Raw genomic sequence first — 27,850 nt, forward strand, 5'->3', positions numbered from 1 at the left:
TGGGAACTCTCCCATTTATTTTGTGACCCTGAACATGGTAACAGGAGAATGGAATTATAACTATTTTGGAAATGTGAACTTACTTAGCAGTAATGTACTTGGTGAAAGAATTAGAAAATAAAATGTGATTATAGTGAAGTCTTGCTTCTTATACTTTTTGTCTGTCACTTTATACTGTTAAGCTATCTCAGTTTCCCAGGTTATTATTTAAGAAAGTAGGAAAAAAAAAAAAAAAAAAAGAGAATGTAGGAGAAAACTAATCTGACTAAATAAGGCCCTGCTCCCTGGTTCATTTATTCCACAGAACTTCACAGGCCCTGATTTCTGTGACAGGCCGTGTTAGCAGTGGGAAAAGCAGGGTACCCCCACACCTGGAGTGATGAGCTGCAGTCACATGAGGAAGGTGGAGAGACGTCCCCTGGTCCCACAGAACAAGGCAACACGTGGCGGGGCAGTGGGGTTACAGGAGGAGCCCTCAAGTGTCGGTTCCTGAGACAGGGTGGTTTGGGGCTTTGTGAAGCTGGGTTCCTTCTGTGGGAGGTGATCGTGATGAGGCTGGGTGCTGGCAGCAACCAGATCTCTCGACGATGTCTTATGGGTGAGAAGAAAATTTGAAATAGCACATATACATTAGAAGTTCCTCTTCATTTAGAGATGAATCTCCTGGGTCCAAAAGACAAAGTGCACTTTGATCAGGATCAAGTAGACGCATGGTTTTTCTGCCTGAGTGTAAATACACTGGAAAGGTTCCAAATGAGACATGAGTGAATTCGGGTTGGCACACAGTCTTCTCAGTCTAAGGTTTATAGCTGAAGACATTTAGTTACAATGTTGCAGAAACCAGTACTCGGGAAACCAAGCATGACACTTGGAGAGTTGGAGAAGACAGGTTTATTACACCAGTGGGCCCAGAGGACTTAACACTCCAACCTCTGAGCCTCAAACAAAGGGATTGCAGTTTTTATAGACAGACTGTAGTGGGCAACATTACCTGTTAACAGGCTTGTTTAAACTAAGGGGTTTCTCATGTGTGGGAACAGTGGTCAAGATGGGGAGGGGGATTCCTGACCTGGACAGGTATGATTAAGCAGGTTTGCAGGGGCTGGGTGATTGCAAAGAGCAGGACAAGGGTGAGTGAGATAAACTCCAGTTCCTAGCATTGCAAGTCTTCACTTTCTGACGCTATGTGACCTATGTGATCTAGACTTTGCAAGGGGCAAGCTGAGTTACAGAGGCAGAAGGAGAAGGAGGTGCTGTAAAAATTTAACTTTTCCTCTTCATTCCCCCTTTTTGATGCTTCTATCCCTCATTATAGAAAGCATCACCCCATGTTTTTGGTAGGACACTCAGAGCTCCCCATCTTTTATGGGGCTGTATTGAACCATTACCATTTGTAACTTTGTGGATTCAATCCGAGAGGTTATGAACTGGGTAACAGCATTGAGAATACAAGGGCCAAACAAGAGTGCTGCAAAGAGCATGAAGTGAGGACCTGTTAAAGGGAGAAGCCATGATGGCCAACTCCAGATATTGCTCCAGTTACCCCAGGAATTAGCTAGGTTTTCTCTCCTTTTATGATTTGTTCCCTTAGCTGTTGGGCCATGTTCCTGACTATTTCTGACTGGTTTATATAAAAGTAGCATTCTTCATTCAAGAAGAGGCAGAGTCCTTCCTTTTCTGCTGCCTGTAGGTCTAGACCTCTCCTATTTTGCAAAACCACCCCAGCCAGGGCTTCTAGCTGGTCAGGTAAGGTAACTAAAGTTTTGGCCACTCTCTCAATGTCATCTGTGAAGTCTTTGGATAGTGTATGGTAGAAGATGGTTGGTGAAGCAATTCTTCCTATCCCCATACCTATCCCAGCCATGATTCCCAGACCAGCTAGTAGGGGTATAAACTGGATGACTCTTTTTGACCTTGTATGTGCTGCCAGAGGTATGGTGAGAGTCTGGTTGTTAGGGACAATATTCATCTGGGGAGTGAGGCAAGCTAAGGTGCAGATACCCATCTAATTGACAGGTAGACACAAGTAAGTATCTGTCCCACAAAGAAAAGGCCTTGATGGCTGCATTACCATCTGTTACAGCAAGGGACACCAGAAGGCTGCAAAGCAGCCTGCACATTACAGGTAACTGAAGACTAGCAAAAGGGTTTCTCCCCATCTTTGGGTTGTCACGGCTCTAGCAACTGAGCCTATCATGAAGGGGCGTCAGTTATTCTGTGGAGCAGTTTAGTTAGTAGGGATAATCGATCGTAAGAGACTTCTAATAGAATGAGGCTTCCCATTACAGTGAGGTAACAGTTAACTGCAGCTTCAGACCCAAACACCAGTCCTGGGGTGTGACTGAAACTAGTCCTGTTGTGAAGAGCACAGAAATAATAGTAATCAGGGATAGAGTCCAGGCTTGACAATGAAAATCCATTGATATTTTGATAGCCAGATCCTCAAGCTTCTGTCGTGTGTTGACCAGCCAGCTGCCAGAGTGTGGCTGGAGCAAGTCTCAGCATCCTTCATAGGTGAGGGTCATTGTTTTTGTAAAGAGACCTTGAAAATGTTTTTGGGGTCCTGAATTGCTTTCCAGGTGTCCTCATTATAGGAAGCCGCTGCCTTCTTGACTCTGGTGTGGTGGATCCAAGGGATGAAACCTAAAACTTTAATAGTAGTAGGGGTTGGCAGGATGACCACGTGAGGGCCTGTCCAAACTGGCTGAAGTGGTTCCTTTTTCCAGTCTTTAACCCATACCTTATCTCCTGGCTGATAGGGATGAAACCAATTTCCCAGTGGAATGGGTATCCTTTCTCAGGTTTCTTTGGCGATATGGTGGAAGAATTTCCCAGGGCCTACACCTCCAGGTCAGCTAGTTGGTGGTATCCCTTGAGCTTTTTTATCACTGGGGGTGATCTCCCGTATAAGATCTCAAAGGGAGAATAGCCTGGGTCCTCGCGGTGCATTTACAGAGGGCGATGTGAGTCCACAGACTAAGGCAGCTTTTTCTAGCGTTGTCTGGGGCGTTGGTCGGGGAATATTCTTGTCGTATTTCTACTTGGAGAAGCAAACTTAACAAGAAAGTTGAAGATATGTGGCCCAAAGATTAATAGAAGTAGAAAAGCTACCGAGGCACAACTAGGAGAACCAGGTCCAGACACTGGTCCGTGACATTGGTTTTTCTCTAGGTGTGAGAAGAGGCAAGAATTTGGACTCATAAAAAGGTTGCCTGAAAACATCTGACTATCTGAAGGCCTGTTTCTCTGGGTTTTTCCCAGAGCTCAGAGTGCCTAGTTATTTGTCTCTACCCTTAACTCCTTTCAAGGGAGTGTTGAAGATCAACATCTTGTGGTGGTCATGATTTAATCTTTGTAGAGACAGCTGGCAAGGACCAACTTCCAGCTGATAGTCATTTTTATTTGATGGGTTAAAGCCTTACCTGGGTACAGTGTTAATGCCCTCACAATGAGTTCTCCAAAAAAAAAGGAAAACAGAAAAATCATGTTTCATTAAATATTAAGTTCTAGTTTTGTTAATTAAGTTCTGTGCTACTAAGACTCACTTCCGAGAGTTCTTTGTTATGTTATATTGCTACAAGGTTTAATTAAATTATTTAAAGAAGACACCCTTAAGATTGTCATAGTCATACTGGACTTCATAGTCATATTTGACCATGTTTGGGGGGCATTTCATGGACATCGTGTCCCGCAGTGCTGGGAAGGCTCATTCCCAGGTCTAACAAAGATTCCATTGACAGGCCACTCAATGTGTTGTCACTAGACTAGGCCTTGTAAGTAGCAAAAGTCTCTGGACCATACCTGTCTTACTAGCCTGCTGCTACAGGAAAACGTTCCCTCTTGTTTCTTCCCATAATTAAATTTACATTATTACAATTATTGATCTCATATGGAACTGCACATTAGCATTTTATCACAGGCTCTGTGACACATTTGGTAACATAAGAAATAATCTTCTGAAACAAGCTACATAGAAAATAATATAGCTAGCAGTTATTAGTAAGGTCACAAGCAAGAATTTAAGTCAAGAACTTTCATTGGGTATAGCCCGGTATACCCCAGGTCACCTGTGTCAGTTAAATGATTATAGCCAAGTGTTAATCTCCTGGTTGTACATCCTGGAGCATCTGACCTTTATCCAAAGACTGGTTGCTGAGGTAAAATTTAGAAACAATCTTAAGAGTGTCTTTTTTAATAATTTAATTAAACCTTTTAGCAATATAACAAGGAACTCACAGAAGTGAGTCTTAGTAGCATGGACCTTAATTAACAAAACTAGAACTTAATATTTAATGAAACATGATTTGTTTCTTTTCTTTCTTTTTTTTTTTTTTTTTTTGGAGAACTCATTGTGAGGGCATTAACACTGTATGCAGGTAAGGCTTTAACCCATCAAATAAAAATGAAGTCTATCAGGGAACTGAGAAAAGCTAAGGGGCCATCTTGGATTTCCCATAGCCTTGGATCGTTGATGTTTAGCTGTTGTTTATTTATTTTTAATTTCCTGATGTAAGAGCAGACTGTCACCATGTTTTAAGGATGTCAAGACAGTAAAAGTCTAACCTTGAAGGGTTATTTTTGTTGAAGCAGAATGAGCTTTTTCTACGTGTACCATAATCTTAAATAATGTTTATTTATGTTACCAAAGTAACAAAAACATTTTAAAAACCAATGAAAATCACTTAAAGGCAAAGAAATTTATAGTCTGTTTTTGAGAGCTGCATTTTAAGAAAACTTTGTTCTCTAAACAGAGAGAAGACCAAATTCCAGTCTGGCACCAGCTTCCTGTTAATAATAAAATGTGTTTATCTGTTTAATCTTATAAAGTCTTTTCCAAAAATCTTGAACTAGCTGTATTCTTCTAAAGGCATGAGAGTAAAATAATAGAAGGCATGTTTAAAATCTGATTTTATTGCAATTGACAAAGAAACCTGGTCATAACACTTTAATATGAGAACTAGAATTATAATTAACCATATTTTATCAGGGCATATCAGATCTGTATGAATTTCACATAATTTTAGGATATCTATATTAGTAATATCAGCCATACAGTATAACCTGTAAAGAATTTTTCACCCCTTTAACAGCACTTCCCATGTAATTTAACATGTCCAGGGAACCCAGGTAGCTTAATAATTCTTTGGGGTGTCTCAGGGGCCCTCTGAAGCATCCCAAAGTTAGCTAGAAGTCAAGTTATTTAGGAAGTTTTGCCGATAAATATCAAAAGGTTTATCATAGTCAGGCAGGATCATGTAAGTTACTGTGAAATAATAATTATTTACTTAGCCAATGTTAACAAAAGATTTCAAAGGTTAATATAGAAGAGATCAATTAAGAGGTAAAGGAACTTAAATCTATTATCAAAAGCAGTTCAACATCTGAAGAAAGTATGTCTTCTTAACAGAGAGAAAGGCCAAATTTAAGTCTTTGCACCAGCTTAATTTAAACTCATTTAGGTAAACCTCAATTAAATTTATTTGAAATCTAGTCCTAACCATGCACAAAACATTTTTACAGGGTCCACTTTCCACAAACCTTTTAATCACTTTCTGTAATAGCCACCTGCAAGTCAAACCTACTTTCTTTTCCCTTTATAAAATGTAATTTTATTTTTATATCTTCTTTATTTAAAACATACATCCTACTTTCTTATTAGATTAGCAAACAAACATTGATACTAGATATTTAATACTGAATATTTCCCAGTTCACATGAATCTGAAATTTTTTTAGGTTTTTTTTTTTTTTGTATTTAGAATTCTTTGGTTTTTATACACGTATTTTTCTTTAGGGCAATTAAATTAGAACTCATTTACAACTTCAACAATATTATCAGAAAAAAGACATACACTGAGACATACATAAATCCAGACAGACAGACTGAGTGAGATCTTATAGTTTTCTATTTGAAATTTAAAATATCTCTCTGACACCACCCCCCACTTTTTTCCCCTTCTGTTTGAAGTTCTAATTTGCCCAAGGCTGAGGTCTCAGGCAAAGCTGACTGTATATTTCAAGGACATGGAAAGGGTTAACTTCAAGCTTTTCCCTGGGCAGGTCTTTTAACAAGCTAGCTGTTCTTAATTGCACACGCAAAAAGAATTGGTTTTGTAGTTTCCAAAAGTTTTTTTCAAGTTTCTTTTCAATCAGCAATCACACACTCACAATCATGCAGAGGCTACCACAATGCCTCCCTTCCTCCCAAGTCCGCAGGTCTCCCTATCTGATGCTCCCTTCCTGGGAGCCCAAGGAGGTGATCAGTCTCCTCTTCTAGCCATTGGGGTAGGTTCCTGCTTGGGGACCGGCCCCAGGGCCTTATCCTATCCTGTGATCATTCCTAGTGAGTTGGTCTGTCTCTCCAATGAGTTCAGTTGGGGTTCGGCCTTCCGAAGAGTCAGAACACCTTTCCAAAGGAGAACCTAGAATACCGTCAGGTGGCGTGCCTCCTCTATTATCTTGGGGTTCCTTTGCTCCAGCACAGCCGAGCCAACCGTCTGGTGTCTGAAGTGGCCAGCGTAGTTGGAATCTCACTGGAGCCTCCAGACATGTTACAGAAACCAGTACTCGAGAAACCAAGCACCATGTTCAGAGAGTTGGAGAACTCAGGTTTATTATGCCAGCGGGCGCAGAGGATTTAACACTCCAAGCTCTGAGCCCCAAACAAAGGGATTACAGAGTTTTCATAGACAGACTATAGTGGGCAACACTAGCTGTTAATAGGCTGGTTTAAACCAATGGGTTTTGCGTGCCTGGGAACAGTGATGGGGATGCCTGACCTGGACAGGCATGATTAAGCAGGTTTGCAGGGACTGGGCGATCGCAAACTGCAGGATAAGGGTGAGTGAAATAAACTCCACTTCCTAGTGGTGCATGTCCCCACTTTCTGAGACTACGTGACCTACGTGATCAAGACTTTGCAAGGGCCAAGCTGAGTTACAGAGGCAGAAGGAGAAGGAGGTCATGTAAAATTTTAACTTTTCCTCTTCAACCACTCTTAGCCTTCCTGTAGGATTTTAATGGGGAACTTTTTTGAAACTGGCAGATGGACTCTTAAACTGATGGAGTGGCTCTCCTAGGTGGTGAGACCCCAAGGCCATAAAAATTGCTCTGAAGCTGAATTCACACAGCTCAGAATCCGCCTTGAAGGTGAACGGTGGTGCATTGTGCATATCTTAGCCAGATTTTGTGAAGAAGTCTCCCACTGTCCTTGTCCTCCCACTGTCTCTTGTCTGATACCTGATCCTCACGAAGCTCACGGCCATCACAGAGCCCAAGGTTACATGTGCAGGTGTTCAGGCAAGTTCCATCATGTTGGGGGTCAAAATCCTGGCCTTCTCTGCCCACTGAAATTAAACAAAAAACACAAAGATAGAGTGGGCAGGCAGTAGAAAGGTGGCTATAATTCTCAGCCAGCAGAGAGAACAAAGTAGGCTCATGCCTCAAAAAGAGCCCCCTGTCTATGAGGAATCTAGGGGCTGATATAATCTAAGGGCTCCCAGTCAGGAGTCAGTGATGAGGAACAAAGGTGTTAGGATCTTGATTCCTTTCTCTTGCATCGCTTCAAAGTCAGTCATAGACTGGCTCAGTAACACATCCATTGAGCCTGGCAGTTCAGTGACTCAGTGGCCTTCTTTCTGATATGTAACTATAAGGGGAATGGTGTTGTAAGGGTAATCACCAGATACAGGATATATTTAGCATAGAATCGAAGAAAAATAGGTGTGAAGTGTAGCTCCTGAAGAGTTAGGGGGCAAAAAATAGTTACAGACATGCAGAGTTCAGAACAGTTAAAGTAAAAAGAAACTAGGAATGTTCAGGCCTGCTCACTGTTCTCTTTATCTTCTTTGTTCTCAGGAAAGGGATAGAGAAAAACTCATTTTTTTTCCCAACATATGGTCCAGAGAAATTTCTTTGTCTAAACATATAACATTTACAACAAAAGACCTTTAAAAATGTGATTGCTGCTAGATGGCTGATGGCATTTTGAGTCTGGCACAGCTCAGAAAACTCACGTTCTTAACAATACAAGGACTTGTCTGAAATCACACCATAGCATCACCTAGGTACTTCCATAGCTGCTTTATTTTGTTTGTGCCAGAAGTCCTCTTGGAGGAGGTCGCCATTAACCCCGCTATAGGGCTGCCAGGCGGGCGATCCACAAACTGGAGAGCAATTACACCGAAGAAGTTCTGGCACTCCTGAGAAAGCTCTAAGCCCCACAATAGACTTCCCAACTTGGGAATCTGACAAAAGGGATTGAGAATCTCCAGGGAAACTGACTTTGAACATCGGTGAGATGTCATTACAGAACTTCCACAGAACTGGGAAAACAGAGACTCTCAGAGGGCAGAAACAAAACCTTTGTGCACCAGGACCCAGGAGAAAGGAGCAGTGGTCCCACAAGAGACTGAGCCAGACATGCCTGTGAGTGTTCGGGAGTATCCAGTGGAAGCCTGGGTCAACAACGACATGCTGTGGGGTTAGGGCCACTTACAGCAGCAGTCCTGGGAAGCATAGCATGCTGGCACAAATCCTCTTGAAGGAGGTTGCCATTATGCCAATCATAGTTTGGTCCCAGGTCAAAATACAGGGTAGGAACACAGCCCCACTCATCAGCAGAAAATTGGATTAAAGATTTACTGAGCATGTCCTTGCCCACCAGAGCAAGACCCAGTTTTCCCCATGGACAGGCCCATCCACCAGGAAGTTTGCACATGCCTCTTATCCTCAGTCATCAGAGGGCAGAGAGAATGAAAACCACAATCGCGCAAAACTAAGCTAATTGATCACATGGATCACAGTTTTGTGTGACTTAATGAAACTATGAGCCATGCCATGTAGTGTCACCCAAGATGAATGAGTCATGGTGGAGAGTTCTGATAAATGTGGTCTACTGGATAAGGGCATGGAAAATCACTTCAGCATTCATGCCCTGAGAACACCATGAACAGTATGAAAAGGTAAAAATGTATGACACTAAAAGACGAACTCCCCAGGTTGGTAGGTGCCCAATATGCTTCTGGAAAAGAGTGGAGAAATAGCTCCAGAAAGAATGAAGAGGCTGAGCCAAAGCAGAAACACCAGGCAGTGTGGCTGTGTCTGGTGGTGAAAGTAAAGTTTGATGCTGTAATATCATTGTATAGGAATACTATTGTATAGGAATCTGGAATGTTAGGTCCATGAATCAAGGTAAATTGGAAGTGGTCAAACAGGAGATGTCTAAAGTGAACATCAACATTTTATGTATCAGTGAATTAAAGTGGATGGCAATGGGCAAACTTAGTTCAGATGACCATGATATCTATTAAAGTGGGCAAGTATCTCTTAGAAGAAGTGGAGTAGCCTTTATAGGTGCCATTAGAGTCTGAAATGCAGTACTTGGGTGCAATCTCAAAAGTGACTTAATGATCTTGGTTCATTTCCAAGGCAAACCATTTGCTATCACAGTAATCCAAGTCTGTGCCCCAGCCACTGATGCCAAAGAAGCCAAAGCTGAACAGTTCTATGGAGACCTCGAAGACCTTCTAGAAAAATTAAAAGTGAAAGTGAAGTCGCTCAGTCTTGTCTGACTCTTTGCGACCCCATGGACTGTAGCCTACCAGGCTCTTCCATCCATGGGATTTTCCAGGCAAGAAAACTGCAGTGGGTTGCCATTTCCTTCTCCAGGAGATCTTTCCAACCCAGGGATTGAACCCGGGTCTCCTGCACTGTAGGCAGACGCTTTACCCTCTGAGTCAACAGGGAAGCCTAGAACTAACACACAAAAAAAGATGTCCTTTCCATCATAGGGAATTGAAATGCAAATGTAGGAAGCCAAGTGATACATGGAGTAACAAGCAAGTTTGGCCTTGGAGTCTAAAAGGAAGCAAGGCAAACTTTAACTGAGTTTTGCCAGAATGCATGGGTCATAGCAAACACCCTCTTCCAACAACACAAGACATGACTCTGCACATGGACATCACCAGATGGTCAATACCAAAAAAAGATTGATTATATTCTTTCCAGCTGAAGATGGAGAAACGCTATATAGTCAGCAAAAACAAGACCAGGAGCTGACTGTGGCTGAGATCATGAACTTCTTATTGCAAAATTCAGACTTGAGTTGAAGAAAGTAGGGAAAACCACTAGACCATTCAAGTGTGACCCAAATCAAATCCCTAATGATTATACAGTGCAAGTGAGAAATAGACTCAAGGGATTAGATCTGATAGGCAGATTGCCTGAAGAACTACCATCACAGATTTGTAACCCTGTACAGAAGACAGTGACCAAAACCATCCCCAAGAGAATTAAATGCAAGAAGGCAAACAGGTGTCTGAGGAGTCCTCACAAATAGCTGAGCAAAGAAGAGAAGAGAAGGGCAAAGGAGAAAAGGAAAGATATACCCATCTGAATGCAGAATTCCAAAGAAGAGCAAGGAGAAATAAGAAGACTTTCTTAAGGGAACAGTGCAAAGAAATAGAGGAAAACAACAGAATGGGAAAGACTAGAGATCTCTTCAAGAAAATTAGAGATACCAAGGGAACAATTCATGCAAAGATGGGCACAATAAAGAACAGAAAAGGTATGGACCTAACAGAAGCAGAAGAGATTAAAAGAGGTGGCAAGAATACACAAAAGAACTGTACAAAAAAGGTCTTTATACACCAGATAACCACGATGGTGTGCTCACTCACCTAGAGTCAGACATTCTGGGGTGTGAGGTTAAGTGGGCCTTAGGAAGCTTTACTATGAACAAAGCTAGTGGAGGTGATGGAATTCCAGCAGAACTATTTCAAATCCTAAAAGATGGTGCCGTGAAAGTGTTGCACTCAATATGCCAGCAAATTGGGAAAACTCAGCAGTGGCCACCAGACTGGAAAAGGTCAGTTTTCATTCCACTCCCATAGAAGGGCAATGCTAAAGAATATTCAAACTGCCACACAATTGCACTCATTTCATATGCTAGCAAGATTGTGCCCAAAGTTCTCCAACCTCAGCTTCAACAGTATGTGAACTGAGAACTTCCCCATGTACAAGCTGGATTTAGAAAAGCAGAGGAACCAGAGATCAAATTGCCTACCTCCGTTGGGGCCTAGAAAAAGCAAGAGAGTTCCCAAAAAACATCTACTTCTGTTTCATTGACTACACTAAAGCCTTTGACTGTGTGGATCACAACGAACTGTGGAAAATTCTGAAAGAGATGACAATACCAGACCAGCAAACTTGCCTCTTGAGAAACTTTTATGCAGATCAAAAAGCAACAGTTAAAACCAGATGTGGAACAATGAACTGGTTCCAAATTGGGAAAGGGGTACATCAAGGCTGTATATTGTCACCCTGCTTGTTTAACATATGCAGAGTACATCACACAAAGTGCTGGGCTGGATGAAACTCACGCTGGAATCAAGATTGCTGGGAGAAATATCAATAACCTCAGATATGCAAATGACAGGCTTCCATGGTGGCTCGGACTGTAAAGATTCCGCCTGCAATGAGGCAGACATGGGCTCGATTCCTGGGTTGGGAAGTTCCCCTGGAGGAAGGCATGGAGACCCACTCTGGTATTCTTGCCTGGAGAATCCCCAAGGCCAGAGGAGCCTGGCAGGCTGCAATCCATAGGGTCGCAAAGAGTCAGAGATGACTGAGTGACTAAGCACAGCACAGCATGGAAATGACACCACTCCATGGGCAGAAAGCCAGGAGAAAGTAAAGAGCCACTTGATGAAGGTGCAAGAGGAGAGTGAACAAGCTGACCTAAAACTCAGCATTCAAAATACTAAGATCATGGCATCCAGTCCCATCACTTCATGGCAAATAGATGGGCAAACAACATAAACAGTGACAGACTTTGTTTTCTTGGACTCCAAAATCACTGTGGACTGTGACTGCAGCCATGAAATTAAAAGACGCTTGCTCCTTGAAAGAAAACTGTGACAAATCTAGACAGCATAGTAAAAAGAAGAGATATCAGTTTACTGACAGAGGTCCTTCTAGTCAAAGCTATGGTTTTCCCAGTCATCATGTACAGCTGCGAGAAGTGAAGTGAAGTTGCTCAGTCGTGTTCGACTCTTTCCTCCCCATGGAATGTAGCAGGTCAGGATCCTCTGTCCATGGAATTCTCCAGGCAAGAATACTTGAGTGGGTTGCCATTTCCTCCTCCAGGAGATCTTCCCAGCCCAGGGATCGAACCTACATCTCCTACATTGCCAGGTAGATTCTTTAACACTGAGCCACTGGGGAAGCCTGACTTCATGTAATACGTTGCACAGATCAGACAATCAATATGTATTTGTTAAATGAGTTACATGCACATTACTTCATAAAAGTTACCTCAGCCATGCCTGACAGAGATAACGGAGTTTAGTCTAAAAAGGCAAATATAAGTGAGAAAATGCATTCATGTATATTCTCTTTTATATACAAACATACAGATCCTTTAAGAAATTAGATATTTTATTCTAAAATCTCTATATATTTGGTTATAATGAGTTCTAGTTTAATAAATAAAAGTCTTAATTTTGAAACAAATGTTTTATTTTAAACACTTACCTTTTAGATCTTATATCTGATGAATCAAACTGGATATTCATAGGTCCAGGATTTATTTCATGATCTCCCTCAGGGATGAGAAGATGCCTAGGATCACTATCCATATTTGCCATTTTTCTCAGACTCTAAGCACTAAAGAAATCAGTCCTGTAATAAATCAGAAAAGAGAAATAATATAAAGTTTAATATAAGAATTATTTTACTACTGATAGGTAATACATTTGCATGTACAAGAAATAAAAAACACAGGAATTTGCTGAAGATATCTTAATGAGATATATGTCTAAAATACTTATATCATCAGAAATTTGCTAAGTTGAAAAGAAGTTACTACTTATTTTCCAGCTTAATAAAAAAAGAAGCAAGGCAATCCATTTCCAGTAATAAAACAGATTAGGCTATTTGGGCTCATTTTCCTGACGAAAACAACTGAAAATACTGGGGAAAATATTAAAAAAAAATTTTTTTAAATAGTAAGGAAAAGCAGACCATTTGTAAGTGAATTTAAGGAACCTAGAAAGTAAGTAGCTCGAACAAGTTGGTTCCGTTCTGAAGGTATTTGCTGTGCCAGGAGAAACTGTGCTGGGGTTTTCAACATCTTGTGGAATCGCAGGGAAATAAAAGACAAACACCAAAATTCATCCAAAGTAAGGAATGAGTATAAGATATCACCCCCATCCCTATTTTCAATACAGCTGTGACTACAGAGCGCTTCACCATCAGATTAGGAGTTAACAGGAAGAAATTCCAAAGAAAGGCAATGCCAAAGAATGCTCAAACTACTAAACAACTGCACTCAACTCACACGCTAGCAAAGTAATGCTCAAAATTGTCCAAGTCAGGCTTCAACAATATGTGAACCGTGAACTTCCAGATGTTCAAGCTGGTTTTTGAAAAAGCAGAGGAACCAGAGATCAAATTGCCAACATTCACTGGATCATCAAAAAAGCAAGAGAATTCCAGAAAAAACATCTATTTCTGCTTTATTGACTACACCAAAGCCTTTGACTGTGTGGAGCACAATAAACTGTGGAAAAGTCTTCAAGAGATAGGAATACCAGACCACCTGACCTGTCTCCTGAGAAATCTGTATGCAGGTCAGGAAGCAACAGTTAGAACTGGACATGGAACAACAGACTGCTTCCAAATAGTAAAAGGAATACATCAAGCCTATATAATGTCACCTTTCTTATTTAACCTCTATTCAGAGTACATCATGAGAAACGCTGGGCTGGATGAAGCACAAGGTGAAATCAAGACGCCGGGAGAAATAGCAAAATCCTCAGATACGCAGATGACACCACCCTTATGGCAGAAAGTGAAGAAGAACTGAAGAGCCGTTTTATGAAAGTGAAAGAGAAGAGCGAAAATGTTGGCTTAAAGCTCAACATTCAGAAAACTAAGATCATGGCATCTTGGTCCCATCACTTCACGGCAAATAAATGGGGAAACAGTGGAAACGGAGGCTCACTTTATTTTCTTGGGCTCCAAAATCACTGCAGATGGTGACTGCAGTCATGAAATTAAAAGATGCTTACTCCTTGGAAGGAAAGTTATGACCAACCTAGATAGCATATTAAAAAGCAGAGACATTACTTTGCCAACAAAGGTCCGTCTAGTCAAGGCTATGGTTTTTCCAGTGGTCATGTATGAATGTGAGAGTTGGACTATAAAGAAAGCTGAGTGCCGAAGAACTGATGCTTTTGAATTCTGATGTTGGAGAAGACTCTTGTGAGTCACTTGGACTACAAGGAGATTCAACCAGTCCATCCTAAAGGAGACCAGTCCTGGCTGTTCATTGGAAGGACTCATTGAAGCTGAAACTTCAATATTTTGGCCATCGGATGCGAAGAGCTGACTCATTTGAAAAGACCCTGATGCTGGGAAAGTTTGAAGGCAGGAGAAGGGGAGGACAGAGGATGAGATGGTTGGATGGCATCACTAGTTCAATGCACATGGGTTTGGGTAAACTCCAGGAGTTGGTGATGGACAGGGAGGCCTGGTGTGCTGAAGGCCATGGTGTCAGAAAGAGTCGGACACAACTGAGCGACTGAACTGAACTAAAAAGTGCCTCACTCCCTCACAAGAGAATTGCAAACAAGTTTTCTTGACACTGACCACAGCCTGTGTGCGTGTTTGTATGTTTCTGTGTGTGTGTCTGTGTAGAGGGAAATCTTATACACTACAAACTGAACCTCATGGATTTGCAAGGTGATCAAAGAACACTTAAAGCTATGAACATAATTTCAGGTTACTTGCTTGGTAGAGCTTATAGTTAATTGGCTGAAGCAAATGTAAATCTTTTCCTTGAGAATCCAGAAAACACTGATCCTAGGCCTCACAAAAGGCTTGCAAAAAATTCTTCAAGAACAATGAACAGTACACTGTCAAATATAAACCAACATATAAAGAAACAAAATGCTATTAGTGAGAACCAGAAGAAACAGCTTCACTAAGGCTTCAACCACATTCTTATTATCAGAATAAAATTATAAAACAATTATGCTTCCTACCTTTAAACAAATAAAGGAAAAGTGGATATTTTCAAAAATTAACAGCATGCTTGAAAAGGACTAGAGTGAACACTTAGGCCCAGATAAATAACAACAAAGAAAAAAATAATGAAACTAAACATAATAGCCAAAATTTAAAACTCAATGGATGTATTTGAAAGTTGAAGAGAGGGTGCTGGCAACATGGTAGAATAAAAGCTACCTTTATCTGTTCCTTTCAAAGGACAACCAGTAAAACATCTATAACATAACAAAAGTGCCTCCACCCAACACACTAGGATGCTGGAGAATTCCACACATCTGTACATCTAAGAGTGAGCAGACTAGATAGAATATTTAGAAGAGGGGGAAACTGAGGGAGGGAGAGACCAAGGGAAGAGTGATGGTGGTGCCTGTAGTCCTAGCCCTCCAGCTTAGCAGCTGAGACTGCAGCTCCAAAAGACTGGATAGCAGCAGGGGAGGTGGGCACACGACTCCTGCCTCAGAAGCTGCCATGAACACAGAGGCCAAGACAGAGAACCTTACAACACTTCATCCAGCATAGGTGCCGCTCTCTTCTCCCTCCCCCTGCAATGTCAGAGCCTGTAATTCAGGAGATCCTGGATATGAAGTAAGGGACCACCATCCTGGCTAGAGCAGAAGGCAAGGCACCAGCAACCCTGGAGGCACAAGAAGCAATAATGAGTGCCCAGGGTAACACTGCCAACGGAGGTGATGGAGGATGGAGAGTGAAGATTCAAATATAACTACAGGTAGTTCAGGTAAGAGAAATCAAAAGATTGTGCACCACTTACTGGAAAAGAGAAGAAAGGCCTCTAACTTCTAATCTATTGAATCTGTTATAATCAAGCCAAAAGGTGTTTGCCACTTGAAATTTGTCTGTGGAGAAACAGTTCATTAGGCACCGTGAACCATAGTAACACTGCGCTGCTGCTGTTCCTAAGTCGCTTCAGTCGTGTCCGACTCTGTGTGACCCCATAGATGGCAGCCCACCAGGCTCCCCCGTCCCTGGGATTCTCCAGGCAAGAACACTGGAGTGGGTTGCCATTTCCATCTCCAATGCATGAAAGTAAAAAGTGAAAGTGAATTCACTCAGTCGTGTCCGACTCTTCACGACCCCATGGACTGCAGCCTCCCAGGCTCCTCCGTCCTTGGGATTTTCCAGGCAAGAGTACTGGAGTGGGTTGCCATTGCCTTCTCCGAACACTGCACTACAAAATGACAATTCTCCAAAAACTAAATGTAAAGTAATGAAATATTGTGACCTAATTGAAACAGATTCAAAATATTTGTCATGAAGAAGCTCCACAAAGTACAAGAAAACACAAAAAGGCAGATTCAATGAGCTCAGGAATAAAATTAATGAGCAGAAGTAATACTTTAACAAAGAGATTTAAACTGTAAAATAGAACTAACTGAAAATTCTAGAGCTGAAGAATTCAATAAATGAAACGAAGAATGAACTACAAAGCAACGGAAGTAGAGCAGACTGGATAAAAGACAGAATTGGCAAGCTTGAAGATAGAAATCGAGAAAGAATTCCAGTAGGAGAGGAAGAAAATAAGATATTTTTTTAAATCAGAAAATTCTACAAGAGCTGACTGACTCTTTTAGGAAGGACAACATTAGGACATTGGGTTTCCCAGAAAAGAGAGAAGGGGACAGAGTTTATTTAAAGAAATAATAGCTGAGAATTTCCCAAGCCTGTGGTACGAACTGGATATACAAGTCTATGAAGCTAGGAGAACACCTAGTTACCTCAATGCAAAAAGAACTTCTCTAAGACACATCATATTAAAACTGTCAAAAGGGGTTTCCCTGGTGACTCAGTGGTAAATGATCCATCTGCCAGTGCACGAGACATGGGTTCCATCCCTGATCCAGGAAGATCCTACATGCCAAAGAGCTACTGAGCCCATGCACCACAACTATTGAGACTGTGCTCTAAATTCTGGGAGCCACAACTACTGAAGCCCACGTGCCCAGGCATGCATGCAACAGTGATGAGAAGCCCTTGTACTACAACTAGAGAGCAGTTCATGCTTGTTGCAGCTAGAGAAAGCCCATGCAGCAATGAAAACCCAATAAAGCCATAAAAAATAACAACAAAAAACTGCCAGAAGTGAATCACAAAGAAAAAATGTTAAAGGTAGCTAAGGGAAAAAGGATAATAACCTATAATGGAACCTCCATTATACACAGAAAATCCTACACTGCCACCAGAAAACCACCAGATGTCACTGATGAATTCAGTAAAGTTGCAGTATACAAAATTAATATACAGAAACCTGTTGTTAATTCCACACTCTAATAATGAATTACTCAAAAGAGAAATTAAGAAAATAAGTCCATGTACCATTGCATCAAAAAGGAATAAAAAATCTAGAAATGAACTTATCTAAGTAGGCAAAAGACCTGTACTTGGAAAACTACAAGACACTGATAAAAGGGATTGAAAATGCACAAATAGATGAAAAGATATACCATGTTCGTGGGTTGTAATTAATACTGCTAAAATGATCATACTACCCAAGGTAATCTACAGATTCAATGCAATCACTATTAAAATACCAAGGGCCTTTCTCAAAGAACTATAGAAAAATAATGTTAAAATTTGTATGGAAATACAAAAGACCCTGAATAGCTAAAATAATCTTGAGAAAGAGAACAGAGTTAAAAGAATAATGTTCTTTGGCTTCAGACTATACGACAAAGCTACAAAAACAAATAATAATAAAAATCACAACTATGACATAGGCACAAACACAGACAAACAGATCAATTAAAGAGGATAGAAAGCACAGAAACAGACTTATGCACTCACAGTCAATGAATCTATGACAAAGGAGGCAGGAATACACAATGGAGAAAAGAGTTTTTTTCAACAAGTGGTGCTCAGAAAACTGGACAACTACATGTAAAAGAATGAAATTAGAACATTTTCTCACACCAAATACAAAAATAAACTCAACATGGACTAAAGACCTAATATAAGACTGGAAACCATAAAAACTCCTAGAGGAAAACATAAGCAGAACATGCTAACATAAATCACAGCAGTATTTTTTTTATCTGTATGCTAAAGCAAGGAGAAGGAGATGACAGAGAACAAGACAGCTGGATGGCATCACTGAATCAATGGACATGAGTTTGAGCAAACTCCGGGAGATGGTGAAGGACAGGGAAGCCTGGCATGCTGCAGTCCGTGGCGTCACAGAGAGTTGGACATGGCTGAGCAACTGAACAACAAATGCTAAAGCAAAGGAAATAAAAGCAAAAATAAATATGACCTAATCAGACTTAAAAGTTCTTGCATAACACGAAGGAACCAGTGACAAAACAGACAGCGTACTAAATGGGAGAAAATATTTGCTAATGGTATGACTGATAAGGGGTCAAAACTCAAAATATATAAACAGCTCATACAACTCAACGAAAAAATCAAACAACCCATTTTAAAAATGGGCAGAAGACCTGAATAGACATTTTATAAAGAAGACATACAGATGGCCAACAAGCACAGGAAAAGATGCTCAATATCATTAATCATCAGGGAAATTCAAAACCACAATTAGATATCACCTCACACCCATTAGAATGGTTATCATCAAAAAGGTAAGAAATAACAAGTCTTGGTGAGCACGCCGATATAAGGGAACCCTTATGCACTGTTGCTGGGAATGTAAATTGGTGTAACCACTGTGGAAAACAGTATGAATATTTCTCAGAAAAACTAAAAATAGAACTACCATATGACTCATCAACTCCTCTTCTGGGTATATATCCGGAAAAAAAAAAAATGAAAACCTTAATTCAAAAAGATACAGGTACCTCAATGGTTAGAGCAGCATTACTTAAAACTGTCAAGACATGGAAGCAACCTAAGTGTCCATCAACAGATGAATGAATGGATAAAGAAGTTGTGGTATATGTACAACGGAACACTTTGTTGTTTATTTGCTAAGTTGGATCTGACTTCTTTGTTACCCAGTGGACAGTAGTCCATTAGGCTCCTCTGTTCATGGGATTTCCCAGGCAAGAATATTGGAGTGGTTTGCCATTTCCTTCTCCAAGGGATCTTCCCGGCCAAGGGGCTGAACCTGGGTCTCCTGCACTGGCAGGCGGATTCTTAACCACTGAGACACCTGGGAAACTCTAGATATTTCCTTAGTAAGTAAGTAGGTGGCAGTCACTCAATCATATCTGACTCTTTGTGACCCCGTGAACTATAGCACAGCAGGCTCCTCTGTCCATGGAATTCTCCAGGCAAGAATACTGAAGTGGGTGGCCATTCTCTTCTCCACGGGATCATCCCAATCCAGGTATCGAACCTGGGTCTCTTATGTTGAAGGCAGATTCTTTACTATCTGAGCTACCAGGGAAACCCTAGGCATTTCCTTACTATATCTGACTCTTTGTGACCCCATGGACATATCTGACTCTTTGTGACCCCATGTATTAGAGCGCACCAGGTTCCTCTGCCCATGGAATTCTCCAGGCAAGAATACTAGAGTAGGTAGCCATTTTCTTCTCCAGGGGATCATCCCAATCCAGGATCCAACCTGAGTCTCCTGCATTGCAGGCAGAATATTTACCGTCTGAGTCACCAGGGAAGCCCTAGTTATTACCTTAGACAGCAATAATCCTTCTAGTAGCAGTGAAACAGATGAAAAGTCAATAACCAAGTCAGAGTAGGGAAAAAAGTTACCTGCTTAAACAATGGTGGAAATACATGCTTACACTTACATGGTTCTCACTTACTTTGCTAACCAATGCTCTCCACTGTATTGGTTCCTAAACTACACCAGGATGTGGCTGAATTTACAAACAGGATTCTTTGAACTCCCAGAGATGATACTTTCACTGATTATTGAATGTTAGGAAACCAGAAAAGAGGAAAATCTAAAAAGGTTCTTAAATTTCAGTCAGCCTTAATAAAAAGTAGTAATCAGGGTTGAGGAAAATATGAAGGATATTCAGGAATTGACATAAAAGTTCCAGTTTAATCACAAACATCTATTTTTTTTTTCCTGAGCAAACATGAAATTTGCATTGTCAAATTAGCCTTTGATTCCAAACAAGTAGAAAACTGATATTTTAATGATTTAAAATAAATCATGAATGAGTTCAAAGTTCAAATCCAAAGTTCCCAGTGCCTTTCAGAGATTTAATAATATTCAAATAAATATGAAGAATTGTAAGAAAATGGATAATTTTCAGTTGCCTCAACTTTAAATTCACCCAGAAAGCTGTCTCAAAGGAAATTTAATATCTTTTTTGAAAGTCTTGATGAGAACTATAAGATATCATAAAATCTGATGCATTAGGCTGAGAGGTGAACTGGAGTTTCATAGCTAATATTACAGGATAGTGCTCTCAATGGTTGAGTAAACTGTTAAATATTCCAAAGCATTATTTTTGTCATAGACTAACACTAATACAGGAGACTAAATACACAAAATGACATAAACAGACATACTCACTTCTATTTCATTCAGTCCTCTGACTTTTAAAACAAAGTCCCAGATGCAAGATTAACATCAAATATAAGTCATTTAATAATGAGCCCCTAATCATTTAAGATTGGTTTTAGTATGAGGCCTCAAGACAAAAACAGCTTATTAATAACTGGCTTGCTAATACCTATGCTGAAACATTATCTCCACGAAAAGAACATAGAGAACATCAAAAGGAAGCTCCTGTAACGTCTTTTAAAAGGTATTCATTTCAATCAGTTCCAATGAGATGGATGAGACTGGAGCCCATTATACAGAGAGAAGTAAGCCAGAAAGATAAAGACCAATGCAGTATACTAACACATATATATGGAATTTAGAAAGATGCTAACGATAACCCTATATGCAAAACAGAAAAAGAGACACAGATGTACAGAACAGAATTTTGGACTCTGTGGGAGAAGGCGAGGGTGGGATGTTTCAAGAGAACAGCATCGAAACATGCACATTATCTAGGGTGAAAGAGATCACCAGCCCAGGTTGGATGCATGAGACAAGTGCTCGGGCCTGGTACACCGGGAAGACCCAGAGGGATCGGGTAGAGAGGGAAGTGGGAGGGGGGATCGAGATAGGGAATACATGTAAATCCATGGCTGATTCATGTCAATGTATGACAAAAACCAGTACAACATTGTAAAGTAATTAGCCTCCAACTAATGAAAAAAATAAATGGGAAAAAATAAATAAAAGGTATTAACTGCGAGCATCACCATATTTCAAAGAGTGTCAGTCCTTTCCACTCCAGGTTCAGAAACTTCCTTTCACAATTCTTTGAGAAAGCTAATTTATAGTACTGGGTTGGCCAAAAAGTTCCTGCGGTTCTAAAGCAAAAACAGAAGACACATTTTTCATCATTTTTACCAAGAACTTTATTGAACAACATATTCACCAATTGCAACATATTCACCAATATGCAGATGAAACTACTCTAATGACAGAAAGTGAAGAGGAACTGAAGAGTCTCTTGAGGAGGGTGAAAAGGAAGTGAAAAAGCCAGCTGAAAACTCAACATTCAAAAAACGAAGATCATGGTATCTGGTTTCATCACTTCATGGCAAGTAGATGGAGAAAAAGTGGATGCAATAGCAGGTATTACTTCCTTGGGCTGCAAAATCACTGTGGACTGTGACTGCAGCCACAAAATTAAGGCGCTTGTTGCTTGGAAGGAAAGCTATGACAAACCTAGACAGCATATTAAAAAGCAGGGACATCCCCTGCTGAGGGCAGGAGAAGGGGGACATCAAAGGATGAGATGGCTAGATGGTATCCCCTGATGCAGCGGATGTGAACTTGGGCAAATCTTTGGGAGATGGTGAGGGACAGGGAGATCTGGCATGCTGCAGTCCACAGAGTTGCAAAGAGCCGGACACAACTGGGCAACTGAACAACAAATACTTATTCTGATCATCACAGCACCTTCCACCTCCTCCTGCACACTATCATTGCATGAGTGAGAAAGGAAAGTTCACACACTTCCATGTCAATCTTACTTCTTTTAAAAAATGAAATAGGACTATTAAAATGTCTTTCAAACAGATATTTAGATTAGTCTGTGCTGCCTAATGTAAGATAGATAAATGAATAATGTACTGCTCAGCAACAAACTAGCATGGAAAAGAGTCATGGAACAAAATTTAGAGTGGAGAAGACAAAATCTGTGTCATCTGAATTGTGGAGACTTACATAGGGAAATTTCACAAATTCATTTGTTTCTTCTGGATAGAACTTAGACTCAAGCATCAATTAGCCAAAAAATGTAATCTAACCCGAGAGACAGAAATTTACATTAAAAAAAAAAAACTACATGTTTTAGAAATGCATGAGCAACAGCTTGCAAAGGTTCTAAAGCAACTAGAAGAGAGTATGGAGCAGGGAGCCAGATAAGCATCTTGAGGACCTCAAAGAATGGTGCAAGTTGGTTAGAAAGATACTGGGACATGTAGTCATGAGTAGGTTGGGCAAGGAACACTGTGTGGCTTTTGCTTTACATTGTCAGACCTTCTACGGTCTGTTTATATTTTTTCAGAAAATATGCAAATACATACAAAATAGGATTATGTATTCATCTTCCTCTAAAATTTTAACTATGTGTACCACTTCTTGAAACTCCAGTACTTTGGCCACCTCATGCGAAGAGTTGACTTATTGGAAAAGACCCTGATGCTGGGAGGGATTGGGGCCAGGAGGAGAAGGGGATGACAGAGGATGAGATGGCTGGATGGCATCACCAACTCGATGGACATGGTTTGGGTAGACTCGGAGTTGGTGATGGACAGGGAGGCCTAGCGTGCTGTGATTCATGGGGTCGCAGAGTCGGACACGACTGACTGAACTCAACTGAACTGAACCACTTCTTTAATATTCAAATACCATTCCTAAAAACAGAAAATATATTTAAATATATGAGGAATTTTAGAATGCTTTCTCTTTTTTTCCCAAGCCTGTATTATGTACACAGTGTGCTAATTAAAAGTCTTCAAAAATCTAAAGAAAAAAAAAAAAAAAAAAAAAGGCAGGGACATCATTTGGCCATCAAAGGTCCACATAGTCAAAGCTATGGTTTTTACAATAGTCAGGTACAGATGTGAGAGTTGGATCATAGATAAGGCTGAGCACCAAAGAACTGATGCTTTCAACTGTGGTGCTGGAGAACACTCTTGAGAGTCCCTGGGACAAGAAGGCGATCAAACCAGTCAATCCTAAAGGAAATCAACCCTGAACATTCACTGAAAGGACTGATGCTGAAGCTGAAGTGCCAATACTCTGGCCACCTGATGCAAAGAGCTGACTCATCACAGAAAAGACCCTGTTGCTGGGAAAGTCTGAAGGCAGGAGAAGGGGCAGCAGAGGATGAGATGGTTGGATGGCATCATAGACTCGATGGATATGAGCTTGAGGAGACTCTGGGAAATAGTGAAGAACAGGGATGCCTGGCATGCTGCTGTCCAGGGGTCCAGGGGGTTGCAAACAGTAGGACACAACTTAGTGACTGAATAACATTCACCATTTTGTTTCACTACCTTCTGACATTTTTCGGGCAATTTTATAATTCCGTCGTCCCAAAGATTTTTATCTTTTTGAGTAAGAAACTGTTTCAGGTGCTTCGTACAATCTTCCAGGGAATTGAAATTTTCCATTAAGAGAATTTTGGAAGGACTGAAATAAATGGAAATCTGAAGATGCAGTGTCTGGTGAATACAGCGAATGAATCAGACTTTCCCAGCCAAGCTGTAACAGGTTTTGTCTGGTCATCAGAGAAATATGCAGTCTTGTGTTATCCTGATGGAAGACTATGTGTTTTCTGTTGTCTAATACCAGATTCTTTTCTTTGAGTGCTGCTTTCAGTTGGTCAAGTGGGGAGCAGCACTTGTTGGAATTAATAGTTCTGTTTTCCAGAAGGAGCTCATAGTAGACACGTCCCTTCCAATCCCACCATATACACGACATCACGTTCTCTGAATGGAGATCAACCTTTGGTGTGGTTGGTGGTAGTCCATTTCACTTGCCCCATGATCTCTTTCATTCCACATTACTGTATGGTAGGTATCCAATTTTTATTGCCCATCACAATTTGTTTTAAAAATGGAATTTTCATTAAATAGAGAATTGAATGCAGAAATATGGTCAAGGTTTTTTTGCTTAACTTACAGGGAACCCAAACATCAAAGCAATTAATACAACCAAGCGGGTGCAAATGATTTTCAATGCTGGATTTGGATTTTCTGAGCATGTTGGCTATTTCCCTTATGATATAAAGTTGACTGTTCTCATTAGTGTCTCGATTTGATCACTCTCAACTTCAACTGGTCTACCTTAACATGGAACATCACCCAGCAAGTAATCTCCAGTACTGTACTTCCTTGATGGCTCAATGATTACAGAGGCCACCTGCCAATGCAGGGACACAGGTTTGACCCCTGCTCTGGGAAGAGTCCCCGTGCCACTGGGCAACTAAGTCCATGTGCCACAATTACCAAGATTGTGCTCTAAAGGCTGGGGGGCACAACCACTGAGCCCATGTGCCAGAACTACTGAAGCCCGTGCACCCTAGAGCCTGTGCTCCACAACAAGAGAAGCCACTGCAATGAGAAGCCCATGCATTGCAACTAGACAGTAGCCCCTCCTCTCCGCAACTAGAGAAAAGCCCACACAGCAACAAAGACCTAGCATAGCCATAAAGAAAGAAAGAAAGAAAAGAATGTAAGAAATCTCCAGCACAAACCACAAACCATTTTGTCACGTTTCATTAGTCATGCCACCTTCTCCATACACTGCACAAGTCTATTCTTGTGTTTCAGTTGCCTTTTTACCTTTCAGGAAATAAGAAAGCATAAAATGCCAAAAATGTTGCTTTTTTCCTTCCCTCTTCAATATTAAAATAGCTACACAAAAATTCATCAATTTTGATGATTTTTTTAATGCTCACTGATATGACAGCTGTTACAATACAATCTAACAGAACTGCTTCAAATGAAGTTAAAGTCAACAAAGCACTACTACAGCATCTTACAGAAAACAACCAAATGACGTTTTTGGCCAACTCAATACATACGCCAAGATGCTAGCAACAATCTGCGCTAACAGGCACTGGCTTTTCCCCAAAGAAATGGATAATGAACCCACCATATATGCATTTATGAGTGAGAATTACTAGTAACTAATACTTCTGCACATGGCAGAGTTTTAGATACTACATTTATATTTAGTTTACCAGGCTGGAGGTTGATATTTTTTTTCCTATAAATGGCCAGATAGTAAATATTTTAGGCTTTGCCAGCCATACGGTCTGTGCAACTACTCAACTTTGCCTTGTAGCACAAAAGAAAATATATAAATGAGTAAGCATGGCTGTGTTCCAGTAAAACTACATAAAAAGTACATACATTTGGCAGTGGGCCAAGCTTGGTCATAGTTTACTCACCTATCCAATACACCAATATAAAAGAAAATGGGGGACTTTCCCATTCGTCCAGTGGCTAAGAATCTGTGTTCCCAATGCAAGGGGCCTGGGTTCGACACCTGGTCATGGAATTAGATTCCACATGCCACAACTAGAGCATCCCACATGCTGCAATTAAGACCTGATGCAGCCAAATAAGTAAATATTTTTTAAAAAAGCTAATGGAATCATACCATTAAAAAGCCAGCCTGGTGAAAGCAGTTTTGTTATGTATATGTACGTTCTTCTATGTATTGTAAGTCTATAACTTCTATAAAGTCCAGAAATGGACTTATCCAAACCTCTTCCTTATGAATTGCTTAATGGTCAACCAACAGGAGCTATAATATTTAAATTCCGATGTGACAGTTGGATCAACAAATCCTTCAAGAGGTGTAAATTTGACAGTGCTGGGAGAGAATGTGGTTTAATAAAGAAATTACCAGTTAAAACAATGCAGTAGCACCAGAAAACCTATCCTCCCACACTGGGGAACACTACTATAAATGCTCTAAAGTTACGTCTAGGGAGGAAAAAAGAAAGAATACTGGTATACTGGTAAAGGACTTAAATTTAAGTGTATTATAAAATGCTTGCCTGGTAGGGGTTTTTAACCTATTAATGATAATTTTTTTTAATTTTATGGTCATATCTCCTTTAAAAAAAATAATACTATAAATCATTATTTTAATTTGTAATTCATGCATTCCCATCCTCCTATGCTGTTTATCTTTTATTGTAACTATTCAGGGTATTATGAAAATCACAATAAACAGCAACTACTTTTACGTATGTAACTGAGATATGCAGCATTTAAGATTGAGAGAAGAAATCTAAGGCTAAAGGTTCTCAGAGCTCTAGTGGGCACACCGTGGGAAAGCTGAACTTTATTTTCTTCCAGTCAAAGAATCTATAGGTGATATTTTAGTTTGCTACTTATCTGTCATCTTCACATGAAGTTTGTAGATGTTTGTGAAGAAAGGAGATTTTTGTTCAAGTAAAAACAATTTCTTTAACCTACTGGAAAATTTAAGGGCTTCCCAGGTGGCCCTTGTGGTAAGGAATGCACCCGACAGTGCAAGAGAGGGAAGAGACGCTGGTTCGACCCCTGGTTCAGGAAGAGTCCCTGGATAAGGGCATGACAACCCACTCCAGCATTCTTGTCTGCAGAATCCCATGGAGAGAGGAGCCTGGCGGGTTACAGCCCCATAGGGTCGCAAAGAATCTGAAAGGATTGAAGCGTCTTTGCACCCACGCATTGAAAAGTTTAAAGCCTTTCCCTTCAGGGGTTGCCTGGTTACCTTGCATATGACAGCAGTAAAAAGGTAAAAGAAGGGGGAACAGGTTAGAGTTTGCTAATATACTGATCGCAGCAATAGGTTAAGGCAAGGCTTGAGAGTCACGAAAATTAGGTTTCAGTCAATAACTGGTTGTCTGGTGGTGAGCGACTCAATTTCTTCATCTCGGTGGGCCTGACTTTCCTCATCTGGAAAGTCTCAACGCACTTGATAGCAACTCTCAAAGACCCCTTCTAGCTCTGCTATTTTAAGACAGGAAGATGTCAAGCCACCTACTATCAGGGCACTAGCTCTCACAATCGAGCCGGGGGTGGGGGTCCGGGAGAAGAGTGACAAGGACTTACAGTTCTGACCCTCACTCCCCACCCCTTGCCAACGCCATCTGCGGTCCGAGCTCGAGGAATCAAAGGGGTTCCCCCCCCCCCCCACTACTTCCCCTCTCTAGCTGTCTGCTACTCCCACTACTATAATTCTCCCAATTATCCACCTCCCTCTTCTCACCTGGGTCTTCACCCACTGTAACTTTGCCTTTTCCTTAAGGCTTCGGCAGACACGACCCCCACAGTCCCTCGAGTTCTCCCAGCCACGGACTGAGTCCCCTACTTTGCTCGCACCCGAAGGCTGCAGGAGCACGCGCCGCCCCTCCGGACAGGACTCCACGGGCCCCAGCTTTGGCCTCACCGCTCCCGCAAGAAGCCACCGTTCCGACGCGTTTCCCCAAAGAACTTCCCCGAGTGACAGCCCGCTCCGATGCAAGCTCAGTCGTTCAGGCCGCTTCTCCCCTCTTCCCTCCGCTCCTTCCCCGGAGGTGAGTTTGCAAAACCCGGAACGTGCTCTACCTGAGCAGGCCAAGCCCAGAAACTCAGAGCGTTTGGCGGGAAGGAGTACACCCCTTCCCCAATCTTCTCACCTTGCCACAGCGAGGCTTTTAAGTCCCCTGGACAGGAACAGGCAAAGGCCTAGGTCGCGGGGGCCGGCGGGGGATGGAGTTCTGAGAGCACCAAGCCGGCAGCCGCAGTCAAACCTCCCGCCGTCGCGGACTACCACTCCC

At 41.2% G+C, this 27,850-nt stretch overlaps 1 long non-coding RNA gene across 4 annotated transcripts; it reads right to left on the bottom strand.

Annotated features, from left to right (window-relative positions):
- Positions 1-251: 251 nt before the first annotated feature.
- Positions 252-27,832, bottom strand: LOC136154147 (uncharacterized). Of its 4 annotated transcripts, none has more exons than XR_010660479.1 (3): positions 27,710-27,832; positions 12,534-12,680; positions 252-591 (listed from the first exon to the last, which is right to left on the bottom strand). It is a non-coding gene; the product is annotated as an uncharacterized lncRNA (long non-coding RNA). The 4 variants fall into 4 exon arrangements; XR_010660478.1 differs by having other exon boundaries at positions 252-663; XR_010660480.1 differs by lacking the exon at positions 252-591 and adding an exon at positions 6,614-7,345.
- Between the last annotated feature and the right edge of the window lie 18 nt (positions 27,833-27,850).

This window comes from Muntiacus reevesi, chromosome X (genome assembly GCF_963930625.1).
Source record: "Muntiacus reevesi chromosome X, mMunRee1.1, whole genome shotgun sequence".
Lineage (NCBI taxonomy): Eukaryota > Metazoa > Chordata > Mammalia > Artiodactyla > Cervidae > Muntiacus > Muntiacus reevesi.